At 43.2% G+C, this 12,711-nt stretch overlaps 1 protein-coding gene and 2 non-coding genes across 3 annotated transcripts in view; 2 read left to right on the forward strand and 1 right to left on the reverse strand.

Moving 5' to 3' along the window:
- SYNPR (synaptoporin) overlaps positions 1-12,711 on the forward strand; it is a 311,269-nt gene that overhangs the window by 265,841 nt on the left and 32,717 nt on the right. The gene's annotated exons all lie outside the window — the stretch shown is intronic.
- LOC122236837 lies at positions 1,749-1,912 on the forward strand. The gene has a single exon (XR_006215084.1). It is a non-coding gene; the product is annotated as a U1 spliceosomal RNA (small nuclear RNA).
- On the reverse strand, positions 7,636-7,698 carry LOC122236813. Its single transcript, XR_006215060.1, has one exon. It is a non-coding gene; the product is annotated as a small nucleolar RNA Z39 (small nucleolar RNA).

Genomic DNA, 12,711 nt, shown 5'->3' on the forward strand with positions numbered 1-12,711 from the left:
ACCCAGGCGCCCCAAGCCATTTCAATTCTGACCCCACCATGAGGAGGCCACAACTGGGGGAGAAAGAGTGGGCTATTCTACCCACCTCTAATTGTGAGTTGGCAGAGGACAGAAAATCCACACCGTGAGCAAGGTCTCAAGAAGGTGGTTCAAACCTAAGAAAACTTTCAAATGCTATGTTAACAATGATGGTACTCGTTTTCAGTCCATCCTGTTTATTCAGAAAGATGGCTACTGATCATTACTTGGTCATCTCAGATCTTGTTACCATCTATTCTTTTTTTGTTGTCACTTTGTTTTTAAGAAAACACACATTATTTCCTTCATTTATTCGTTCTCCAAATCAATCTTTTCCTATGAAACAACAAAGCTACCATATTACAGTGATGTGAACTAATTCAAGCAGTTTAAAGAAGTCAGGTATCATTTTAAGCTAGCTCACATCTACAACAATTTCCCATCTTGCTCTATAGTCCTCTAGGACATGATGTTACACATCAAGCATAGATAAGATCAGTGTATAGGAGAGTGATGAGATTGGTAATGATGTTGGTAATAAGAACAATAATGTCTACTGGTATTGATTGAATTTCTACTAAGTGTGAAGCTAATAGTCACAACAGCCCTAGTTTATGTTATTATTCACATGTAGAGAGGAAAGGGAGGCTCGGAGAGGTACCTGGCTCTCCCAGGTCACATCCCTAATAAAGCATAGAGAGTTTGAACCCAGGTTTCCAACTCCAGGGTCCAAATTCATAACCACCGTGCAAGAGGGTCCAAAGTCCTGACAGGCATTATGCTATGAAGTTAGAGGGGTGGGGGCAGGTAACACCAATTGGTTGATACACCTGGACCACTCCTAGACTGTCTTACCCTGGATACAGAGAAACCAGACCCTACAACCCCTGGACTTTTCTATTCATTTGATGCCATCATGGCTTTTTATTTGCCTTTGAAATCTATTTGGAGTCCTGGAATGACTGCTATAAATCTCTGATGCTAGAATAACTAGAAGGTTCTGTTTGTGCTGCTGTTTATCTCTGTTGCACATGGAAGATGTCAATGATAGAAAACAAGCTTTAAAAGTGTCCAGGATCAGTAGGTATTATAAATCAGAGATTCCCAGGACTGATTCCTATACATTTGCAAGCAGTTGTGAGAAATTTCAGACAGACTGGGGCCATGCTTACCAATGGCTGTTTTTTTTTTTTTTAAAAAGTATCTCTTTCTACTGAATATGTTTGACAGGATGGTACACCTTTAAGTAAAACTGAAAATATGAATGCCTTCAGAAGTAACGTAATTGTTAATGATGCTGAATGACGCAATAGCAAGAAAGTCGGGCCAGAAGAATCAACCAGCCAGTGGACGTCACTACAGTGCATGCCTTCTTGTACAGATGAATAAATTACAGTTCTCAGAAAGCAGAAAGGGCCACCTGAATGGTGGCGTGGTTGTGAATTGAAATGTCATATCTGGTTAGATCATTTTGTCACGTTCCTTAGAGTACAGTTTTAAAGCCAATCTTCTGCCTGGATTTCTGTGTCAGGATATTCTGAGCCATTTTCAGATCTCATGTCAAATAGTCACACTGTGAGGCTTTGGGGTTTTTTTCATATTAATGTAAAGTAGATTAAAAAAAAATCTTACAGGGCTGTCAAAATGCTCTAAGAATGAGTACATAACAAACACTGCCCCCATTTTGGTGAATCCTTGTGACAAGAGGTTTGGTTTAAAGTAACTACTCTATACTTACCTGGCAGGGGAGATAGCATGATCACGAAGGTGGTTTTCCCAGGGCGAGGCTTATCCATTGCACTCCGGATGTGCTGACCCCTGCGATTTCCCCAAATGTGGGAAAATCGACTGCATAATTTGTGGTAGTGGGGGACTGCGTTCGCGCTTTCCCCTGGTAATAAATAAATAAATAAATAAATAAATAAATAAATAAATAAAGTAACTACTCTAGGAATTTAGGAGAATCAATATCCACCGTAAGATTTTGTGGAAAACGAAAAAGCTGCGTTATTTAAGCTCTGCTTTACCCGTAAATGTTGACCAAAGGCAGTTTATGGGACCAGCAGTGTTTACCCATTGCAGGCACAGAGTGGTGTCGTGGCTCACATTTGTTTTATGTTCAATGCCTTCCAAATATTTTCTCATCTAGCCTCAGAACAACCCTGAGAGAGAAGTAGAGGAATTAGAATCAGCCCCATTCTACAGATTCAATTTACCACCTCTTTAGTGAGCACCAGGCCTTGGAAAATGTGTCCCTGGGAGATTAGAAACCTTGCCTGTTGTCAGAGAAGTTAATGGCAGAAGAAGGACTGAGACTCAGCCCAGTGATCTTATGGGTAATGGCCAAGCACCAGAGTCGTGGATTTTAACCCCCCTGTATGACCTAGTATTTAATAGTTGGAAGCCTTACTTCACCGGTAGAAAGAAGCTAATGATAACACATGCCACAGGGCTGCTGAAAAGAAAGGAGGAGTTAATGCCTACAAGGCACTTTGCACAGGGAAAGGCATACAGTAAGTGATAAATTAATGGCATCTAATGGCCACACTATTATTGCCAATAATTTTTTAAATTTTTTTTTTATTTTTGAGAGAGAGAGAGAGAGAGAGAGAGAGAGAGAGAGAGAGAGACAGAGCACAACCCGGGGAGGGGCAGAGAGAGAGGGAGACACAGAATCAGAAGCAGGCTCCAGGCTCTGAACTGTCAGCACAGAGCCCGGCGCAGGGCTCGAACTCATGAACATCGAGGTCGTGACCTGAGCCGAAGTTAGATGTTTAACCTATTGAGCCACCCAGGTGCCCCTATTGCCATTAATTTTAATCATTCTCCCACCCACTACTGGTAGGACCTTAGCCCAATAAATAAAAATTGTAGGCAACTTCCTTTAATTGCTAGCAGCCTTCTCAATTCTTCTTTGCTTAGTGCCTCTACCCCACACTCTCTCCTCTCTCCAATTCCCCCAAGGATGGAGCTTGACTCAGGACTTCTTCTAAGACCACAATTGCTAGGTTGACCCACCCAGTTAACCTTTCTGTTCCTGTGACCCCACTCCATTAGACAACTAGAAGGTGGATTTTTAACCCCCAAAACAAAATAAGGCTCCCTGTTTTCAAGTGTGGGCTAAGGCCATCGCTAAGAGAGGACCAAACAAGGCAGGCAAAGAGCTGATGCTCGGAGTCTCCAATGCTGGTTCCTCCCAACTACATCTTTCTTAGCTGTAATCCAAGATGGAAATCAGAACTGCAGCCTCCGAGCTGAGAAACCTCTCTCCCTCCCCCATCTCTCCCTGCTCTGTCTTTTCTCAACTTGTCAATTCCACTTCATTTCTGTGTATTTTCTTTTAATAGATCATAAGTTCTTCCACAGGCCAAGCAACATGCATTTAGGGGTGAATTTAGAGCATCCAGTCTGGTGGAAATTATTGAATAATTATGAGTCTCCTAGAACTGACCTGCTTTGGTAACTGACAGCAGGTGTACCTCTGAGGTCCACAGGCCAGGGCGCACCCTCCCCAAGTGGGCTGGGCTGATATTCAAGACAACTCCAGAGCATTTCGTACTTGGTGAGAGGATGCGTAGAGACTGTGTTTGAAGTTCTGCCCCAGGTACACTGTATTTGATGCTAAAAAGAATAACATTATTTGAAGCCCACAAAGTATGTATCTTGTTAGTCAGAGGCACACTTGCCAGAATCTGACACTCCAGCCTCTGGGTGTGTGTGTGTGTGTGTGTGTGTGTGTGTGTGTGTGTGTTTCCTCCCCACCCTTTGAGACAAGAAGTGTAGACGTTGCGAAAGGGTATGGACTTAACCTTAAATGAACCTTTATCCAAACTACTACACGTTTTGCATCAACAAATATATTTTTCCAGAATTGTACCACAGAGGAAGGGAAATAAAGTAATCCATTTAGAATGTTCCCAGCACACCATCTCCACATTTTATCAGATTTTATAGTCTCAGCTCTTTTCTAGCTTCTTATGATTAGCAACTCCTTAATTTAAACGAAGGTTAATTCCCACTGTATTTGGTGCCATGTTTCTCCAATTAGCTTGTTAAACGTGGTCCAATAGCCTTCATAAAGGCAGTGAGTGGCCCCCACCTCTTCTTATCCGGGGTCGGGGCCGGGGATTCAGAGGGTAGTTTAGCACGTCTGTCCGAACTCCAACTGTTTTTGTCAGATTTCCTTTCATCTCAGAGAACTCATCATTCAGTTAGAAAAACGGGGACCTGGGGGAGACGTGGCAAAGCCCCAAATGTGTCTTTCCTGCGTGTTTCTTTCTTCCCTTTAAAGCAATATGAAATGGGAAATTTGTCTACTCCATGGCCTACCGCACCCAAGAGAGATCGTTCCCTCTTTCTCAAATGGAATAGTGGTTTTCAGCTGGCGGGCAGGAGGGGGGCACATTTGGCAGCCTCAGGAGACAGTTCTGATGGTCACTACTGGGGGGGAATCCAGGGGTAGAGGCCTGGGATGCTGGTGAGCTTTCTGTAGTGCACAGGACACCACACCACAACCAAGAAATATCGGGCTGAAGATGTCAAGAGTGCTCGGGTTGACAAACCCCAACTTCTAACAACAATCAGCAGCTGTTGAGTACCTGCTGGGCACCGAGTACTATACAAGCTCTTTTCACGTCTTCTCTTTAAAACTTTCGTAAATGCTTTTATTTATTTATTTATTTTGAAAGAGAGAGAGAACGTGAGCGGGGGAGGGTGGTGTGGACAGAGGATCTGAAGCAGGCTCCAAGCTGAAAAGCAGGAGATCGTGAGCTGACAAAGTCGGGTGCTTAACCCACTAAATCACCCTAGGGACCTTCTCTTTAAATCCTTAAAGTAACCTTTCAAGTTTGATATTTAAATTCCCATTTTTGAGATGCAGAAACTGAGGCTGAAGAAGTGTAAGAGACTTGCCCCCAGGTTTCTTGCCCCAGAGGCAATTCAGGTCTTTCTGACCTCTGCTCAAAACTTGCTTCATTTTTATCTGAATCTACTTCTCGCTGTGCTCATTTCTTGTGATCTAAGGACCTCACTCACCCTTGGCTGTTGGCTACTCTCACCCTGTCTTGTGTTTCCTCTTGTAGCTACCACCAACACATACACAAACTCACACACACGTCTCAGTGTTAGAACCTTTATCTTCAAAGCTCTGCTTTCTGATCTAGCTGCCAAACTACAGAGGAAAATGGTGCCATATCCAATTCTTTAACCAATTTTAGATGTTAACCTGGAAATTAACTCTTGTATTTCTCCCAGAAGACTTCAAGAGCTTTTATACTCATCCTGACTCCATCTCTAAGTATGAAATTTAAGCCAGTTTGAATGTTTCCACGTAGCTCAGGGCATGAGTTTAAACTCCGGAGTACAAGTCATTTCGTGGGACTCCCAAAGTGGTAGAAATTTGGGAAGGAAGCGGGCAAAGATATTTCCAATTCAATTAACAGCTATACGCAATTTTTAAAAATAATTCATCCTCTGTTCGTTTCTCCTTCTAGTACCCTCAGACACTGTTGGCTTTTAGTTTTGTGTTTCACTCAAACTAAAGTTGATGTGGTATTTCCTTTTTGATTCCAAGACAAAGCTCTTTCTTGGATTCAAGAGTAATGATCTTGGCTGCTTAAGCTCTTGTAGTTCCCAGGCCCTGAGCTGGGCACCAGAGACACATAGGTCCTGGCCTCAAGCTATTTGCTTTACTCTTAGTAGCCTTGATCTCTCACAGAAGATAGTAAGGAGCCAGTGGTTACAAATTGAGGCTCCATACCCAGACTGCCCGGGCCCCAATCTTGGTACCAGCAGTCATCTGTGTAACTCTGGACAAGTTCTAGAACCCCTCCATGTTTCTGTTTCTTCACCTGTGAAATAGAAGTAACGGCGATTCCTAACCTCTTAAATTGTTGTTCAGATTAAATGAGTTAGGACACGTGAAGCTCTTACAAGAACGGCAGGTGCTCATTAATGCGAGCCATCGTTTTCATCAGCCTTATATTATTATCTACCCTGGTGTTTATTAAATCTCAATGGGTTGATGAGCTGCAAAACAAACCCACTGACTTTCTCATCTTTCACAAATGCTTTGGAAGTCTTCCTGTTGCACTGTTAACACCAAACCCTATTTTACATTGTTTCTTATTCTTTGTGCCTCCAAAGCATAAGCTGCTCTCGTTACAGACAAATGCAGTCAATTCTAAGGTGGGGTTTCACACTGGCCTTTACATCACTCGCTTCCCCCTCTCTTGGCTCTCCTACCCCCAGCCTGGCACTCAGATCTCATAATTCAGGGAAAAGGGGAGAAAGAACAGAACCCCATTAAACTAACCAGGCTCCAGAGAACTGGAGCTTGAATCCCTTCTCAGCTGGCAAGTCTGAAAATAGCAGGAGAGTGTGAAGAGCCCCATTGTGTAACAGGAAGAAACTTGAGGAAATTTGATTGTTTGGGGGCATCCAGCTGAGAAATGAGGTTCAGACTTTCACCCTCCTCCTATCATTTTTTGAAAGTGGTGAAATCTTGCCCACCCCACTCCACCCCCACAAAGGCAAAAATATCCCTACTATTTCCTAAGTTTATTTCTTGGATTCCAGAACAAGCAGACACTCACAAAGAGACGCAGCTTTGGATTCACTGGGGCTCTCAGCCATTTAAGGATGCCTTGCACCAACACCCACGGTTCATTAAACTTTCAAATAATTGGCACAAAGTCCAGAGCTTGAATTTTTATTTTTATTTTTTTGCAACCCTCTGAGCTCCTTCTCCCTGCTGGGCATCTTCATTTCCATTGCTTATTAGTAGGACCCTAATCAAAGCGGCAGAGCCACGCAAGGAAATGCTTCAAAATTTGCCCTGGGAACACAAAGGAAGTAACGCCAGATAAAAACTAGCTTGGATCCCTTGGCGGGGGTGGGTATTGAAAATACCTGAGAGGCTGGCCCAGCTGTGATTTCATCTTCACTACCTACTACCTACCTATCTGAGACCTATCACTTTGAATCTGCCTCCATGTGGTTCCGAAACGTCTAAGAAACCTTTGAATGATTCATTGGCTGTCTCAAGGAATAAACAACTAAGCCTGAATTGTAATGAGTTTTATTGGTGGCCAGGTGGATTCACTAGCCAATTGGCTAGCCAAACTTATGGGCAGAAAAATAGGTCGATTTTGGCAACCTAGAAGTTACAAGGCTAAAAACAAATTATTACAGTGGAAAAATAACTTAGGAAAATTGCAGTTGAGCTAGAGAAAAGCAGGCTGAGATGTCTGGCGTTTTACCACGGTGCTTACTGCCACCCCAGTGTTGCTCTTGGAAATAGGAAAATGAAAATCCAAAAATGTCTATCAGCTTCTGAAGCACCCACTCTGTGTGCAAGACATATGGGGACTGCAGTAGCATGAAATACAGACTTTTATATTCATTATTATAAACTACTCTAGTTTCTTCCATTTGGATGGCTATATAATATTTCATTTTATAGAGATAATGTGAATTGTTTAACCAATCTCTTATTGTTAGACTTTGAATTTTTCTCTCTCACAAGCAAGGCTAGAATAATCAGCCTTGTGCTCCAATCTTAACACATTTTAAATCATTTCTTTGGGATAAAAACCCAGAAATTTTTTTTTTTTTTTTTACATCCGAAAGCGTTTACAGTATCATGACTTTATTCATACTGATTTGCTTCATCATATGCAAAAAAAACAGAAATTTTCTTACTGGATTTTAAAGCAGAAATTTCTTTAAATCCGTGAAAAGCGTGTCCTTTAACAAATTACCTATGAACTGAGTGAAAATTGGGATTCCAACCCTTGACTCTACCCTAGACCCTGCAATCGTATGGCTGTTGGAGAAAAGATCTCCCAAAGAGATCAGCAAAGAGAATTTTCTTCCCAGAGAGGAAAACAATAACGCAAAACTGCCCTGAGGATGCTGCCACTGACTCACTGGCTTTGAAACTTGAGATACTAAGGGGACATCAGAAGTCGATTCAAGCCATATTTAAGTAGGCAGAAGCTGGGGCTTTAATTACCAAGGAGAAATCCCCAAGACAGGCATTAATCTGCATGGCAGCATAAGCTTAGCCCCGTCTCTGGACTCCTCCTTTGGCAGGTATCCTTTCTCATGGAGGCTCAGTAGTGAAGTTTCAGGTCATTAATTACTCCTCAGGCCACAAACAGAAGAAGGAAACGAAAATACAGAAATTCCATGACATGAGTTCTTAAAATAATGGAATGGCTTACAGGTTTCATCCTGGGGTTTCTCCAATGGCTGACGTTCCGTATGTGGCAAGCCAGCGGCTGCTTGGGGAACCGCAAGATCAGTAAGAGTCTTGCCGGCCCTGCCGGCTGCCCAGCAACCTCCTGAGCGCCTCTGCATAAATCTGGTGGCTCTTTTCAAACCCCCAAGTAAGCTGTTTCCCGCAACTTGCCTTGGCTCTTTTTCCCCCACTTGTGTCAATTGTTGATGAAGGATTGAAAAAACCAACAGCAAACAACATGGGATTAATGTCCCTGTTTAGAAGATCCAACTCTGGGGGAGCCCATTCTGGGCTTTATGAACCCCGCATGCCTTAGAGATCAGCACAGTTACGGGGAATGGGCTCAGGAAGGGGCTGCAGAAAGGTCAGAGTTGATTCATATTAGGTTCTAGGTATGGAGACTTTTTTTGAGAGAGACAGAGCACAGACACACGCATGCTAGCAGAGAAGGGGCAGAGGGAGAGAGAGCAAATCTTCAGCAGGGTCCACGCTCAGCACAGAGCCCCATGTGGAGCTCCATCCCATGACCCCAGGATCGTTACCTGAGCTGAAACCGAGAGTCGGCTATTCAGTCAACTGAGCCACCCAGACACCCCCATATGTAGATTCTTAATGAAGGGGTCTCCTACCTCCTGTCTTCTGTTTTTCTAGCCATCATTTCAAACATCTGTAGTTTGTGGAAATGAAGACTGGCTCCTCACTCCAGCATTCAAGGCCTCCAAAGCCGTGATCCCTTCACCTACTTTTCAGAGCTGTCTCCTTCCAATCCCTAATCACTTGTTTTAGCCAAACTGGAGCCCTTATCATTCCCCCAAGATAGTTACTGCACCTCTGTCTGCCACTAGGAATGGTCTTTCTCCTCACCTCTCCCATCTCAGCCTATCAAAGTTAGACTCATCACCAAAGACTCCTCTCCAATGCCGTGTGTTCCATGAAATATTCCTTTACCTTTCAAATCTACCTTCACCTTCCACACCTTTCATATTCCTAAAGATCTATGAATTCCTGCTTTTCAGACCTCCACGGCTCTGTGTGAAAAAGGTTTTGTGTATGAAAACCATTACTACCTTGTATTTTAGTTAGACGTGGTTTTATCTGATTCCCTGATTCATTGTTAAACATCTGAAGGGCAAAGACTATTTCTAACACAGCTATAGTTCCCTAACATCGGTATTAAAAGTGAAATGGGGGGCGCCTGGGTGGCTCAGTCGGTTGAGCGTCCGACTTCGGCTCAGGTCACGATCTCACGGTCCGTGAGTTCGAGCCCCGCGTCAGGCTCTGGGATGATGGCTCAGAGCCTGGAGCCTGCTTCCGATTCTGTGTCTCCCTCTCTCTCTGACCCTCCCCTGTTCATGCTCTGTCTCTGTCTCAAAAATAAATAAACGTTAAAAAAAAAATTTTAAAAAAAAAAGTGAAAAGGGGGGACACCTGGGTGGCTCAGTCGGTTGAACGTCTGACTTCAGCTCGGGTCATGATCTCACAGTCTGTGGGTTCGAGTCCCGCATCAGGCTCTGTGCTGACAGCTCAGAGCCTGGAGCCTGTTTCGGATTCTGTGTCTTCCTCTCTCTCTGACCCTCCCCCGCTCATGCCCTGTCTCTCTCTCTCTGTCAAAAATAAACATTAAAAAATTTAAAAAAAAAAAAGTGAAATGGGGTGCCTGTGTGGCTCAGTCAGTTGAGCATCTGACTCTTGATTTGGCTCTTGATTTGGCATGATCCCAGTCCCAGGGTTGCAGAATCAAGCCCTGTGTCAGGCTCCATGCTGAGTGTGGGGCCTGCTTGGGATTCTCTCTCTCTCTCTCTCTCTCTCTCTCTCTCCCTCTCTCTATCTCTATCTCTATCTCTATCTCTATCTCTCTCTCCCGCCCCCCATCCCTCTCCCCTACTCACATGCTCTATTTCTAAAAAAAAAAAAAAAAAAAGGGAAATGAATGACCTTTCGTGCTAGACCTCAAGAATAGTGTCTGTTATAACCCTTCACACATTTGTCGAATTCCTCCTTTGTGCCAGGAACTGAGGTCAGCACTAGCTGCACATAACAAATGTCTCCTCCAAGAGAAATATGAGAATTCCCAAAAGCTCCAGTTGGGGTGTCCATGGCTCTTGAACTAGAACTTCAGTCCCCACATGCATTTGACTTTCCACTTAGACCAATCATACATCTATCTGAGAGTTCCTCATGCAACCCTGTGTCCCAGGATAGCAAAGCAAGCAACAGGTAAGCTATAGTTCAACTCAATGTCCTTCTCTGATTTTTTTCTACCTATTGAACCAAATTGCTCTAACAGGACTTAGGTTTCATCAAAATTCCACTTCTAACTATGGGGCTTTTTTTGTATGTGCTCTTAACTATGTCTTTTGCTACAAGATTATTCAGAGCCTCCTCTCCTATCTTCAGCATTGTTCTTGCAACAAAGACTGATACCTGCTGGCTTTGAGTAAGGCATTATGCTAGACACAGTTGCCTAAGCCTGCGTCTCTCCATCCTCTTTTGCCCTCTCATTTCATAGTTTCTCTCTCCAAAACAGAAATACTTTCCTTCCCCAAAGCTCTGGAATTAGGGACAGAGGTCAGAAATTAAATGATATCTCATCACTCTTGTTTAGAAATACAGAATCCTTATTGGTGTGTGAAAGTGGGAAATAGGAACCCATTTTTCCCATCTAAAGTTGAACAACAGCAAAGTAGAAGTGAAGGGATAGATTTAAATTAGAAAGACTATATTAAATCAGACCAAATCAAAGCCGATTTCACTGCAGGAAATGTATGCAGGAAAAGGTGTAATTATGAAAACTTGATATTCTGCTGCCGTTATGCATATTCACTTTATGAACTTCGACCTCCAGAAGCCACCTAGGACTGCTTCCCCATTTTTAATAAGTATTGAGAATGAGGCATTTCCTGAAGGGATTAAAGGAGGGAGGAGGATTTTTTTTTTTTTTTTTTAAGCTTAGCAGCAACATTAAAACAAAGGAACAACTATTCTTCTGGGTTTTGTGTGTGCTTTAAAAATACTCCAAATAAAACGAACCTTTGGGGAATCAGCAAAGAATTATGGCTTGGCAATTAGGGGGAACACTGATCCATCAGGGGGAAAAAAATCTCGCTATTAATTGCAACTTCTAAATAACATCAGTGAGTCTCTTGTGCAGTTGCTGGGAATACTTACCTTGGGCAAAGGGGGTTTTCAGAGGGTTCCCAGAGGACTCAGTAACTTAAAGACCTGGGCTAACAGCTGGATCATGTTCCAGTCAATAGGACACCACAGCGGTTAATGCAAAACCGTCCTGGAGAGGGACAAACTGGGAATTAGCTCGGACTGGCCCATTCATTCATTCTATGTGGCTGCCAGCCTCATAGATACTCTGTGGGGTTTTACCACACTTTAGGGAGCCTATTAAACAAGGGCGTCAGGACTGTTGAGGGGCTGATTTTTGTATGCCATCTCTCCCACCCCCGAAGTAAAAATCAATGCTGGGAACCCCTGAATTCCATCAGTCTTCAAGGATGTAAAACTGCAGGTATAACCATGAGTGCTGTGAGCTGCTTCGAAATCGTTACTCCTTTTGTCCTCCATCTTACCAATGGGGGCCCAGGGAAGTTGTCACTTGCCCAAAGTCACACAGCCTGTTCCAGAAAGCTCCATTATCGTCCAGTTTGTCTGAGTCCACCAAGAAAGGCTGACGTGAATCAGCCTCCTCATGCCCCTGTCTTCCCATTATTCCATGTCAGTCTGGTTCAGGGCAGAGGCTGTGTGAAAGGAACATGTGGGTAGTGCTGTGAATTTTCTTGTCTTCATTTACATCAAAACAATGGCTGGCTTGGGGACAGGATGCCTCCACTGAAGTTGAGATAGATTTAACTCTGTTTTGCAAAGAACATTCACTTCTGAGACGGACCAAATTTCAGCCTCCCAGGTGGGTGCATCAGTTAGTGAAGCCATTAGTTGAATGTCAAGGCTTTTTTTTTCTTTTCCCTCCCAGAATCAGGGCTCTGCTTTCCCTGCTGTGGATGATGAATCTAAAATATTTATGTGGCTTTATAATGACTATTTAGCATTTAAGGCACCTGATATTTGCCAAAGTGCTTGACAATCAGTATTTATTAACAGGAAAATAACTGCTAGAAAATCTGTGCTGTGATATTTAGGGAGCAGGTTCCTTTGTGGCCATAGGGTATTTCTGGGAACAATGTTGGGGCCTGTGATTCAGAGTGAAATTCTGAATTGGCGGACTTCTGCCTAAGACCTCATACTTGAACTTCCCCCTAGTTTGCTAGACTTTATTCCAATAATCCTGAAGGATAGCATGATTTGATGCATTGCATTAATTCATTAAGCACTTCTTAAGTGTCAAGTCAGAGTTCAGGATGAAAAATTAATAAGATTCTGTCCAAGTCTGGGTTAGGTGCTCCTCCCATGATGCCCTGTGTTTTGACTTAATGGATGCTTCT

Source organism: Panthera tigris, chromosome A2 (assembly GCF_018350195.1).
Source record: "Panthera tigris isolate Pti1 chromosome A2, P.tigris_Pti1_mat1.1, whole genome shotgun sequence".
NCBI classification, from domain to species: Eukaryota; Metazoa; Chordata; class Mammalia; order Carnivora; family Felidae; genus Panthera; species Panthera tigris.